This window comes from Mesoplodon densirostris, chromosome 12, assembly GCF_025265405.1.
Source record: "Mesoplodon densirostris isolate mMesDen1 chromosome 12, mMesDen1 primary haplotype, whole genome shotgun sequence".
In the NCBI taxonomy this organism is placed as follows: domain Eukaryota; kingdom Metazoa; phylum Chordata; class Mammalia; order Artiodactyla; family Ziphiidae; genus Mesoplodon; species Mesoplodon densirostris.
In genome coordinates, this window is record NC_082672.1 from 53,700,295 (window position 1) to 53,714,150 (window position 13,856).

At 44.0% G+C, this 13,856-nt stretch overlaps 1 pseudogene; it reads right to left on the reverse strand.

The window, feature by feature from the left end:
* Positions 1 to 6,211: 6,211 nt before the first annotated feature.
* The window catches only part of LOC132499851 (large ribosomal subunit protein eL6-like), a 29,302-nt pseudogene continuing 21,657 nt past the window's right edge, over positions 6,212 to 13,856 (reverse strand).

The following is a 13,856-nucleotide window of genomic DNA, read 5'->3' on the forward strand; positions in this document are numbered from 1 at the left end:
AAAGGGTGTCAGACATCCCCCAGCCTCACCATCTTATGGGTACCACGAAACTACATTAACATGGTTACCAGAATCTTGCCGCATCCAGGCTCCAGCCGGCTCACTTGGGAACTCCAGGACCTCGCATAGGCTTCTACAGGTGTTGAGGAAATCCCCAAAAGGTGCCTAATAAAAGCTCTTGTGGTGCTCCTGACTGCCAAACTCCTGGCCTCTGCTGTGCTGCCAGTGCCGCATTATAGAACTTGGAACATTAGAGAACTTAGTGAGCCTGCTTTTTAAAACTGTTTACTTATTTTTTTGGCTGCCCAGATTGTAGTTCCCCGACCAGGGGTCGAATCTCTCGGACCCATGGAACATTATAGAACTTGGAACATCATAGAACTTACTGAGATTTTATAAAGTGTTTAATTTTAGTTATTATTATTGGCTGCATGGTGTGTGTGGATAGAAGCCATGCCCCCTGCAGTGGAAGCACAGAGTCTTAACCACTGGACCGCCAGGGAAGTCCCCTAGTGAGCCTGCCTTTTCCATGTACAAGCCTAGTGAACCCAGGCACTGTGTATCCCTAGGTGCACGTGTGCCTCTAGGAGAGCTGCGGGGAAATCGCTCATATGCCATGCCGCACCCAGAACGTGACTCGGCTCAGCTGTTTAGGCTCCAAAGGGCATTCTAAAGGGCCATATCCAGTTCGTCAGATGACTTTCCATTAGTAATGGTCAATTTTATTTTGGTGTATGTGTGCAAATGGGGAAGGGGGAGACTTGAAATCTGGCTTCTGTTCCCCTGTCATTCTTCATTTCCATTCCCCATGTACCCCACCAAGCCTCCCAGATAGGTCTCTGATATCCGATGCCCAGTCATACATAGGCTTGAGATTTCCCCCAGGATTCTCCTTGGTCCCCACATAAGTTAGGGCTGCAAAGAGGTACTTGGGTGGGGTTTGGGTATTACCTAATTCCACACACCTGTGGTACACAAATCTTGGCTTCGGCCAATGGGTTCTGATCCCCATTACAAGTTATATATCTTATCTCTACAATCCTAGGGACTCTATTGATCAATATACAAATCAAGCTGAAGAAAATCTTTATGAATATATACTTGATTTAGAACTGAATAATCTTTTCTTCTAAATGGCAGATGATCCAAATTCAAAGAAGAAGATTTTTTTTTTTTTTTTTTTTTTGCAGTACGCGGGCCTCTCACTGTTGTGGCCTCTCCCGTTGCGGAGCACAGGCTCCGGACGCACAGGCTCAGCGGCCATGGCTCACGGGCCCAGCCTCTCCGCGGCATGTGGGATCTTCCCGGACCGGGGCACGAACCCGTGTCCCCTGAATCGGCAGGCGGACTCTCAACCACTGGGCTACCAGGGAAGCCCAAGAACATGTATTTTGACTTAAGCACTAATAGGCTTCAGGTAAGTGAACCACTTTAAGTGTGTATCAGCCAGGTCTTGGCAATCTCTTTGTGGGAAAATAATAAGATTTCAACATTCTTACTTTGCTGCTGGAGAATTTGAGGCACAGGCAGCTTCAGACATAGCTCCATGCTTCTCAAGCTTGACCTTGCATCAGAATAACTTGGAGGGCTTGTTAAAACAGTGGGTCCCACTCATATATTCTGATTCAGTAGGTCTGGGACAGGGCTCAGGAATTTTTTACTTCTAACAGTTTCCCTGGCCCAGCTGGTACTGTTGGTACAAGGACCACACTTTAAGAACCAATGGACTGGTAGATAAAAGTAACTCCAGGTTGAAGTCTGATGACTATTTTGCCTCCTTTCCTCCAGGCCAGAGCTTGTTTCATGGCCATTTCCCTTATTAGCATTGGTGTTTAATATAGCTGATCATTTTCAACTAGATTTTAATTGTGTGCTTTTTGTAGTAAGTAGATAAAAGATTAGAAAGCAGGTGGAGCATCCACATCCAAACCAGAAGAGGGTATTTGGGGGAAGCAGTCCTAGTGCTCTATAGCAGGGGTTGGCAAATGATGGTCCATGGGCCAAATCTGGCCCACTGTCTGTTTTTGTAAATAAAGTTTTATTGGAATGCAGCCACACGGTGATTTCTGTATTGTCAATGGCTGCTTTTGGGCTGTAACAGCAGAGTAGTAGTTGCAGCAGAGACCTCATGACCCATAGAAGCAAACATATTTCCTATCTGGCCCTTTACAGAAAACAGTTGCCAACCTCAAGTCCATGTGTCCCTCTGAACAACTGTTGGCTCATGTAGGGAAGCTTTTCTCGTGAAACCCAGCAGTAAGCAACATCAGTTTACTTTAGCAGATATGAAACTTGAATCCTAAATGCTTTCTTCCGCCCTTTCTCAACCCTTCTCCCATAACATGGAAAGTGGCCCAATAAGTGAAATGAAACTTGGCCCAATCAGCGATATTTAGAAAGTGGAAGGTGAAAGTGTTGACATCTGCTTGTATTTTGTGGTCCAAGCTTCTCTGGCAGCACGTGATAGGGCGAGAGAGTTCTGGTCAGCAGAGCATCTCACATTTTGTGAAAGACTGTCTCGTGTTATCTGACCTTAGATAGATTTATGCCTACTAAGAAATGCGGTTTGATGAAAGATGTGCATTTTTTCTTAACAGTGGCTTCCTAGGTGAACGCTTCCTTCCTTCAGTTTTGGTAATTTCAGTAAGTTTGAGTGTCTATTGTAATTCAATATCCGTATGTATACATTAATGAACACGTAGGTATATTTTCAGGCATATGTGTATTTTAATGCCCAGTCATGTCCATCTTACCTCTTTGCCTCTTACCTCCTTTCTGATCTTATCTCCTCCTCTGCAGTTGGTTCATATCCCCAGAGAAGTGGCCACCAAGACAGGATTAGCAGTGTAGGAGATATTTTAGGGGAAATGCTTGGGAAGGATGAAAGTGAGGAGGCAGGGGTGGTGGGGGGAACGTCACCCTGCAGTGCAGATCTGGCTGGAAGACAGGAGGAGATGGCATGGGAAGGCTCACACTGCAGTGAGTTGTTTTCAAAGAATTGCGCCCAAGTAGTGGGAGTCCTTGAGCCAAAGTCGGAGTCCCATGTCTCACAGGAAAGGGTCAGTGCTACTTCCCCCAGTGATTGGTTGGGGGCAGCCGGGAAATAGTGTCCTCAGCATGAACACGGTGGTGGGCCCCCAGGGGCAACAGCTGAGGGCCGCTGAATGTGCTGGAATATGCAGGAGATCCGAGAGGCACATGTTCATAGCCTCTGCACCCTTATATCGCTTACATCTTGCCACCAAAATTGTCATTTAAAAGCAAAAAACCAAAAACCAGCCATAGACCTGTGATGGTTCTCCTTTCCTTGCAGAAAAGTCTGCTCTGCCGTCTGACCGCACCCGCCTTTCCCGCCTTTCCTCCACGACACACATAACACAGCCTGCAGGTGCCTTCCTTTTCTGTCGTAGGCACTTTTGCCCATATGGTTCTTTTTTTCTCACCTGCCCTCCCTCTCTCAGCCACCCATTGAAATCCTACTTCCTTTAGAAATATTTTGCCCTGGAACCTTGAAAGTTTAGTTTACTTAGGAAACATTATTTGAATTTATATGCTAAATGCTGTGAAGAGTCCAAAGATGAACCAGATATGGATTCTGCTCTGAATGATTAACTTTAATAGGAAAAGTGATACTCCATAAACAGTATATTAAAAGAAACAAGTAAGAAAAGGCATAAGCTGAGTGCAGAGAAAATATGGTGGGAATTTAAAAGAGGGAAAGATTACCTTCACAACAGAGAAATCCACTCTGAGAGGTGGGCCTTGAAGAATCAGTGTGACTTGGGTGTGAGGAGATGGGAGGGAAGGGAATTCCAGATTAAAAGAGGAACAAGGCCATAAGTGTGGATTTCTTTAGAACAGCCTTAGTGACTAGGGTTTCAAACTGCACATAAGACCCATTAGCAGAGGATGAAATAAATTTGGGGGTCCTCCTACCAGAAAAAAAGGAGGAAAATAAATAAAACAAATAGAATAGGATGGAGAATGTTTGGAGTCCATGGTATGTAGTAAGGGTATTATTTTGTGAAATGTGTATATATATACACACACACGTATACATACATATGTGTGTGTATATATTTCTGTGTATATATATATATATGTGTGTGTGTGTGCGTGTTAAAATATTTATTTATTTATTTTGGGCTGTGTTGGGTCTTCATTGCTGCGCACAGGCTTTCTCTAGTTGTGGCGAGTGGGGGCTACTCTTCGTTGTGGTGTGCAGGGTTCTCATTGTGGTGGCTTCTCTTGTTGTGGAGCACGGGCTCTAGGCACGTGGGTTTCAGTAGTGGTGGCATGTGGGCTCAGCAGTTGTGGCTCGCAGGCTCTAGAGCGCAGGCTCAGTAGTTGTGGTGCACGGGCTTAGTTGCTCCGTGGCATGCGGGATCTACCCGGACCAGGGCTCGAACCTGTGTGCCCTGCATTGGCAGGCAGATTCTTAACTACTGTGCCACCAGGGAAGTCCCTATTTCCGTATATTTAATAAATGTATTTCTTGGGGCTTCCCTGGTGGCGCAGTGGTTGAGAGTCCGCCTGCCAATGCAGGGGACACGGGTTCGTGCCCCGGTCCGGGAAGATTCCACATGCCGCGGAGCGGCTGGGCCCGTGAGCCATGGCCGCTGAGCCTGTGCGTCCGGAGCCTGTGCTCCGCAACGGGAGAGGCCACAGCAGTGAGAGGCCCGCGTACAGCAAAAAAAAAAAAAAAAATGTATTTCTTATTGTGGGCAAGCTTTTGTCTTATTTGAGTTTATTCAACAATACATATTTATGGAGCATCTCTTATGTGCCAGCCACTGGACAAAGTCCTGGGTATATAGTGATGAAGAAAACTGACATTGTCTCTTTCTTCATGGAGATTATGACCCAGTACAGTGGTTCTAAAACTTTAGCAGCATCAGAAATACCTGGAAGACTTAATAAAATACAGATTGCTTCAGAGTTTCTCATTCATTGCGTCTGGGGTGGGGCCTGGGAATTTGCATTTCTATCCAGTTCTCAATTGATGCTAAAGATTCTGGTAGGGGACTACATTAGACCCTGGTCTAGCGGGCTACTTAAATAAATACAAATAAATATCTGATGGCAGTTTGTGATTAAGTGTTAGGAAAGAGAAGAGAACTATGAGAGAGAGAGAAACTGGGAAACCTATTATATATTGGATAGTCAGAGATGATGTCTGAGAAAATAGCTTTCAGGCAGCAGGAACATCACATCAGTAAACCAGAGGAACTAAAAACATGAGCAAGAGAAAGATTTGAATAGAGACTGGAAAGAAGGTAGGGACTAGATCATGTGGGGTCTTTAGTCCAGCGACAGTCAAATTGGGATGTGCACATTCCTGGATAGCATGAAGACTTTCTAAGGGGTGTGCGGGCACATGTACTGTTAAGAGAATCATCTTCCTCTGTGCTCTCCTAAAATGGATCTACCCAATGGCCAGTATTTTGGTAGTGCTTATTTACCTTTTCTACCTCTTTATGAATAAAGGCAAACTTATCTCCTAGTGAATCTTGCTAGGGTATCTTGTCCTAGGGTGTAAAAATCACTTGGGGGATAAAACAAGGAATAACTCAAAATATAACTGAAAAAGATAAAATAACTCAATTTAAAAACTCAAAAAAAAAAAAAAAGACCTCAGAAAACCTTGGTGTTGAAAAAGTAAAAGACTCTTATCATGAAATAAAAACAAAATCTGTTCTCAAGGCAATTGGTCTCTGGTCCTCGGCTTTCAACAAAATTGAAGGAGGCCCTAAGTAAGCTGTCAGTGGCAGGGCATTAAAAATTATTTTTGATGATGGATCACTTTGTTATTTTGATGTATAACTGGAAAGGAGACTTGCATTTAGTGTCATTGCTATAACAAAACTTTCCTTTCCTCTATTTATTTAGGTGGATAAAACAAGCACTTTCTCTTACCTCTCTAAAAATGAAAAATTAGAAAAAGAATCGACTCTGAAAACTGTCACAATTTAGCATTAAGTACTATCAAATCATAGATACATGAGTTAATTGGGATACAAAACAGGGTCATTGAATTCATTAAGAGATTCATTTCTGATACATTGTATATATTTAATAATTATCTACACAATTTATAATTATGTTATGTTGACCAGCTTTATACTTGTGATAAACGTAATACCTACACCAACCAGAATTATATTTTTTTGGGAAACGTATCAGTTATTTAATTAGGTTCTTTGTAAGAAATTTAGAACACCAATTTGTGAGAGAAAACAGAACAGAGGTAGCCCTAGAGCGGAGGAACAGCTTTGATTTCTCTGCAGAGTTTGTGAGTCCAGGGCTCTCAGGTCAACCTTGCTCTGCTCTTTGAGCTTGGATTTCCCTTTCTCTGTGTCGAAGGTCTTACCTTCCTGGTGTCTGGGCTCTACAAATCTTCTTCTTCCTGAAATAAGCCTCAGGGAGATGTTTTGGGATTCCCACACCACTCACCAATTTTGGTGGAGATGACAAATTTCTGGTGTGTTCTCGCAGAGGACCGCGATTGAGGATGAGCAGTCCAGTCACAAGCAGCATGCTACTGCTCAGCTGCTTCAGGAACACCTCCGCCGTGCCTCTGTGGCACCCAGTGAGGCTGCTCAGAACGCTGCTGGGAGTGACGCAAGCTCGCAGCGTCCTTACATCGGACGGAAAGGGTTTCTTTGGTGGCTCAGCAGCTTTCAAGGCACATCTTCAGTACAACAGTATCCAGGCATTCTGTAAAGCTTATCCACTCGGGTCCCACCATTTCTGTCACCCCCAAGCAAGACATGTCTCTTTCGTTTCAACCTTAAATGTAGCTGCTGATTACTTCCTCTTCGCCATGGCCTTGCTGGAACACATAGCAGATGGGGAAAAGCTGCCAATTCTGCTGACAAGGATGGGGTTTTGGTTGTGGTGGGGTTTCCCCTTCTGAGGTGTTTTTGGCCTTGAGGTTATGCTTCTTAACCTTGCCCTGGCATCAGCCTTCTTGGCTTCAGGTTTCTTCTCCTCATGTCCAGCTTCTCTGTTTTTTCATCCACCGTCTTGCAAGATGGGAAAGAGCCAGAATAGTATTTTTTGACACTTAGAACATTTATGGCCACAGAAAAACTTTAAAAAATTTATCTCAATCTCTCTTTATATCTCTATATTTATGTATCTATATCTAACTTTCTATATGTACCAGGAATCTATCTATCTATCTATCTATCTATATAAATAAAACAGAGAACATAAAATGATCAACAGAAAGATTTTGAAGCAGAATAAATATAAGGATAACTCTCTGCTGTAAGTATAATGGAAATATAAGTTTAATGAGTGAATTAATATAAGTTTAATATGAATTAATTAAATATTCGCTTATATTTAATGAGTTAAATAGGAGTGAATTGTCCTCAGATACAGAAGGAAGATTCCATGACTGTCTGGAGGAGTGGACTAGGTGGGGATGTGGGGAGGAGGTTTCTGGAAAAAAAGGGGATTAGCCTCTAGAAGAGCAGAGATAGGAAAAGCCAGGGCTGTGGGCCTGCAGTCCGGGGTGCGAGGGCTCCCATTCTTGTCTCAACTCTCACTCTGCTTCTTGGATTTTGGGTAGGTAACTGCTCCCTTCTGCTGATTGCCCTTCATCTCTCTCGCTTCTTCTCTCCTCCCTTCCTCCAATATCCCCTGCATTCCCCTCCTGCCCCCTTTACCACACAACAGGTCAGGTGAGTGTGGGATGGCGATCAGCATCAGGGAGCGTGAGACAGAGAAAACACATGGTTATGTGACCATGAATGTGGTTAAGTTTGTGAGGCTCTTATTTAGGTGGGGGAGTGAGAAGGATGACGGCACAGGTGAAGCCACATCATCTCTGGTTTTTCTTTTTTTTCTACTTTAAGCCCCCAGGCTGGGTTCCTGGCTGGAGAGGTCTGGGAGGACAGCTGCTCTACCCCTTGGGCTGGGCAAGTGGTGCAGCCGTGCTGGCCCCTGCCTCCTTCTAGAAGAGTTGGAAGACTTTCTCTTTAGCGAAGGGAGCCGAAGTAGCAGAAAGCCATCTGGACTGACTGAGAGTCAGGGAGTTGGATTCGGGCCATGCTCTGCCACCTTTTTCCTGTGATCTTGGGAAAAGCATCTTGACTCTTAATGCCCAGTTTGTAAAGGAAAAAAATGGAATAAAGGGATCTGTGCATTTTCTCCCTCCTCCAAAATTAACGTGTATGAGTTATGAGAATTGGAAAGAGCTTACAAAAGCCCAGGAACTGTTCTTTTTCTTTCTTTTTTGTGGGACGCGGGCCTCTCACTCTTGTGGCCTCTCCCATTGCGGAGCACAGGCTTCGGACGCGCAGGCTCAGTGGCCATGGCTCACGGGCCCAGCCGCTCCGCGGCATGTGGGATCTTCCCGGACAGGGGCACGAACCCGCGTCCCCTGCATTGGCAGGCGGACTCCCAACTACTGCGCCACCAGGGAAGCCCGGAACTGTTCTTTTTCTTCATCATCATTGATGAGAAAAATTACAGTGAACTTTCCGGTTCATTGTTTAAAAAAAAAAAAAAAAGGAAGAAGGGCGTCTTTTCTCTTCTCTTTGAGAAACATCAAGACTTACTCTGCCCTCTAATAGTTGCCTGGGTAGAATTTTCCATCTTAGCACAAAGCAGCTCGACCTGGTTTTGTATAATCTCTTCTCTGTATACCCCTAATTTAACAAGAGGAACTGGAAGAGTCAGACAGTGTGTGGGAAGACTGGAGAAAATAAGGAAGGTATAGAAACCACTAGAGATGGAGATAAGTTAAACATTCTGGCAAATTATCACGGTGTATTGCTCATGCTGAATGCTTAGGCAGTTGGGAAGGTAGTTAAGAGAATGGCTTTAAATGCTTCATCTAATTGCAAGCAGCTGTCGATTAGTGGAGCTTGACCAACTGTTTTTAATTCCACTCTGGTGATGAAGAGAATGAGACTTTTAAGTGGAACTGGCAAGGGCTGTGTGTGTGCATGAAGTTGCTTGCACTTTTTTTTTTAGAGGTCATAGAGTGCAGTAAATACTAAGAGATGCTCTTTGAAACCATGGCAGCCTTTCATGATAATGATTTTCCTAAATTTTGCCAGCATTTGTTGAGCTTTTGGCTGGAGGCAAACTTCTCTGTTATCCAAATTCTGGAATGATTTTTCACGGGGAGTGATTCATCCCCCAATGGTGAGTGACTGGATGGCTTGTGCCAATACAGAAGCAATTGTTGTTCGATGTTGGCAGTAAATCTCAAATGAGAGGTAATAATGCCAGTTAAGAGTCTTCTCCTTAGGAATGTTTCATTTCACTCTTGCGATTAGAAAATAGGAAAAATAAGAAAGTGGAAAATTTTAGCTAGTTCCCTTCTGTTGTAAAACCTGCTACATATAATCTACATTTGAGAGTTTTCTGGAAGACAAAGTTTTGAGTAGCCCAGTCTAATCAGTCTGATAACCTCTTTTGATGGAATTACTTTTCTCTATTTTCTTTTTCCTAATAACGTTAGTAATCTTTTCTAATACTTATTTGCCTTCATTTCTTGCCATACGTTTAAGAAACAGTTATCTCGATGTTTCTGCACTGCAAACTGGAGAGACCATTAACTTGACTGAAAACAAGGCTTCTATGAGACCAGGAAGGGCTATAGGTTCTAAAAGTAGCTAACTTGTCTGAAAATATGCAAAAGAAGAGGATGGGCAGAAACTCACAGGGAGAAAGGGGCTACACTCCTTCAGCGCCAATTACCATCCCTTTTACATCCTGAATTTCAGTGCCCTGAAAGAGAAAGTAAGTTTTCTAAGTATGAACGTGTGCAAAGATTTATCAACAAGGATATTCTTCACAGCGCTGTTTACAGCAGCGTGGAATTAGAAGTACCCTAAATGTCTACAATTGGCATTAGCTCAGTAATTTATGGTGTTCACACGCAGGCATAAATATGTGTGAAAGAATATATCAGTGACTTGGGGAAATGGTCGTAATGGACTAGGTGAAAAATCAGGATCAAAAGGAGTCATTTTAATAATGATTATATATATTTAAATATATACTTAAAATTACATGGTGTATGTATGTGTATGAAAAACCAAAGTCAAAAAAGAACAAAACGGAAAGAGTAGCAATGTGATTACAGGTAATTTTTATTTTCTGATTTGTGGTTTTTCTGTTTCCTAAATTTTCTCCAAAGAACATGTACTACTTCTATAATTAGAAAAAAATTACTTTAAAGGGGCTTCCCTGGTGGCGCAGTGGTTGAGAGTCCACCTGCCGATGCAGGGGACGCGGGTTCGTGCCCCGGTCCGGGAAGATCCCACATGCCGCGGAGCGGCTGGGCCCGTGAGCCATGGCTGCTGAGCCTGTGCGTCCGGAGCCTGTGCTCCGCAACGGGAGAGGCCACAGCAGTGAGAGGCCCGCGTGCCGCAAAAAAAAAAAAAAAAAAAAAATTACTTAAAAATAAATTTCCAAAAGTGTCAATATCATATCAATATCATAAAGGATTTCATTCCTTGTCAGGATGAAGCTAAAGTGGAGACTCAGGTCTGGCAAGGGAGGAAAAAAAAATCAAGAAGGACAACACTCAATAAACACCTAATTTTGTTTCTGATCTCCTGCCTGTTTGAGGCACTCACACTTGTTTTGACTCAGCTAGATAAGTCCGCTCCTCTAAAACAGTCACAATTTCCACCAGCTGTTTTGGATGTTTGAGGTTATGTTTTTATTTGAGTGAATTTCACTGCCTGTCCCTGAGCTAGCTTATGAACAATTGTAAAGGAAGTCTTTGAGGCCGACTCAGAGGAAAGCTACTAATCTCATGACATTCACAAGGATTTGAAAAGGCAGCTCCATCTGGGCCGTTTCTGTTTTTTCTTCCATGGCAGGTCTCTTGATGTCAGAAAGATGGGTCACTTCTCGGGTCCAGTGGTTGGATGGAGCGTCCGTGACCACAGCTGTGCCCAGGGATTCCGATAGACCCCTTAGGAGGCAAAAGGCACATTTAATATGAGATGTGAGTGACAAACCCTGTGCCGGGTACACTTCCAACTCTTTCCTGGGTTCTGTAGTAATTCTTTTCCACGAGTTCAGGGTTGGTGAGCGCTGTGGCAGGAAGCTGTTGATCGTTGAAAGCCACCAAAGGAGGGCTGCTGTTGTCTGTGCCCGAGACGTCTGAGACTTTCCTTTGAGTTGGAAGCCAGGGGGTTCTCAGTGGATGATGTGGCAGAGTTGCTGGAAACTGATTTGGGGAAGAGGAAGCTGACTTATGTGGGAGTCACCATCTCAATTGTCTTTCTCTGGCACCCCCTCCTCCATAATAGTTTTTTCAAAGAAAAGAAAAATGCTGAAGCTGTTAGTAGGAGTTGGGATTCCGTTAGAAATATTCTGGAGGCGAGTGAAGGTTTACCTGCCTTTAGGAGCTCACCTTTGTGAATTGTTACCGGTTTTAGTTTAGTATTCCTTCCGGCGTGCCTTGTCCTCCTCTCCTTTTTTTTCTTTCATTCATCAAACTAATCTGACCCAAATTTGTTATTTTTCATCTAAATGCTGTTTGCAGATTGAGTACCTGTAAGCCAGCTGCTTTGCCTGGCAATCAAGAAAACTGTTATAAAGAGTATATATTCAGGGAGCTCACAGAGGAGAGAATGAAGCAAGTGAGCAGTGATGAGGCTAAGTGCTATGCTGAAGCAGTGATTTGTTAGGAAAAATTTTAGCAGTAGAATCCCAGAGGGGCTGGCAAAGCTGTAGGCCTGGAAGTTCTGTCTATCTCCAGAGAAACTGCTAGAACAGATGGTTACTTAAACATCCTAGACCAGAGCAACGTGTTGGTTTGCTAGTAGAATTCCATCGGTCAAGACGCTTTCAGTTGCAAGTGACAGAAACTCAGCTCAAGTTCAAGGATATTGAACTTTAGGCCCTGCTAGATTCAGACAATGTTATCAGGAGTCTACCTCTGGCCTTTCTTGCCTGAGTTTTTTTCAGTGTTGGTGTCATTCTCTGCCACACTCTTCCCTCTGGGGCAGTGGCCACCAGAAGCCCCAGACTTACTGCCTATCAGTTTGGCAACCCCAGAGGAAAAAGAGGGTCTCTGATCCAACAGTTTCAACAGTTGTCTGGTGCTGACTCGCATTAGGCAGCTCTGAGCCAGTCTTTGTGGGTTGGGTGTGTGTGCACACTAACTGGACAGACCTATGTTTGGAGCTCTTCCCTGGGCCCAGTGAATGACTGCTGGGTAGGCACTTCCACCACAAGGCCCCTTGATGTCCTTTTCTTGAACAATTATTATAATTTGAACTGTCTTAAGTTATCAGAGTAGTTCTAGCAGCCTTCAACCTCAATGCAGAAGGGATTGGAATTTTCATTTTTCTGATTTCTTGTTTACCACAGGCTCTTGAATCCTTAGGCAAGTTTCCCCACTCCCTTCTCAGCAGTGATATCTTGTTCTCTAGGGGTTTGGGAAGAGTGCCTCTCCTCCCCCAGCACAGGGGGGGCTACTTCTCTTATGTTTGTGTGATTAAGAGGTGACTCAAATGTTTAGTGCAGTGGTTCTCAAGGTTGTGGTCCCCAGATCAGCAGCATCAGTATCACCTGGAAACTTGTTAGAAATGCAAATTCTCTGGTCCGATCCCAGACCTACTGAATCAGAAACTCTGGGGGTCAGGCTCAGACATCTGTGCTTTGACAAGCTGTCCAGGTGATTCTGATTCAAGTTTGAAACCACTGATTTAGGGGACAGTCCAATACAATCTTCTCTAGGAAGACTGAGTCCATCTAGAGTTTTCTGCTTTATGTTCTGCCTTCCCAGGCTCCTGACACCAAAGGAAAGATTCTTTGTTTTCTTGATGTCCCTTGTTGGAATTGAAGAGACTCTTCTGTGCTTGGAGTAGGAGCTTTGCAGTGAGCTGCAGCTGAGAATCCTTCAGTAGACTTCTGTTGGCCACACCTCAGGGAATGAATGTTCCTGGATGAATGTTCCAGCTGCTAGGCTCATCTTAGACAGAGGAACTTTGAAAATCTTTCTAATTCTCTGAGGGGACGTTGTTCGACATAGACCTAGCTGTGTTTCACGGCTGATCAGAGGGCCTACAGATCCCATATTTCATGGAATCATTTACATATTCAATATATAATAATGCTGGGCTGGGTGCTGGACATACAATTGCTCACAAAACAGACATGCTACCTGCCCTCAATGAACTCAAGGTCTAGTGGAAGAAAAGGCATATAAGTGGGCATTAACAGTAAAGTGTGATTTGTTGGGGAAAAGTAGTGTTTGGGAGTTCACTGTGGGCCACCTAACACAGACTGGACTGGACAGGGAAGGCTTGTCAGGGTAGTTTTGTCTAAACTGGGACCTGAAGCAGGAATAGTCATTGTCTGGCAAAGAAAGGGAGAAGAGAATGCCAGGCAGCATATACAAAAGTCTGTAGTTGAAGGAGAACTTGTTGGGTTCAAGGAACTAGAAAAAACTCAGTATGGCTGGACTTGGAGGCAGTGATGAGGGGTAAGAAGATGGGATGGGCCAAATTATGCAGATCATATTAACAGCTTTGGACCTTATCCTAAAAACAGTAGTAACCCACTGAAGAGTTTCAGGCTGAAGAAGTGAGGTGATGGGATTTGCTTCAGAGTGAGTGCTTGAGAATGGAATGGAGATGAAATAGGGCAGAGTTAAGATCACAGACAGGAAGACAACTCAGAAGGCTGTTGTGATAATGAAATGAAAGATAGTGGTTCCTGAGTCTAGGCTAAGGGAAAGGGGGTTGGAGAGTGGTTAATGTGGGCCACTGGTGTGTGAGTGAAGTGTGGGCCAAGGGAAAGAGCATTCAAATAAGGATTCCCAGGTGGCCAACTTGGGTAACCTGACAGTGGAGGGGCTATTTACCGAT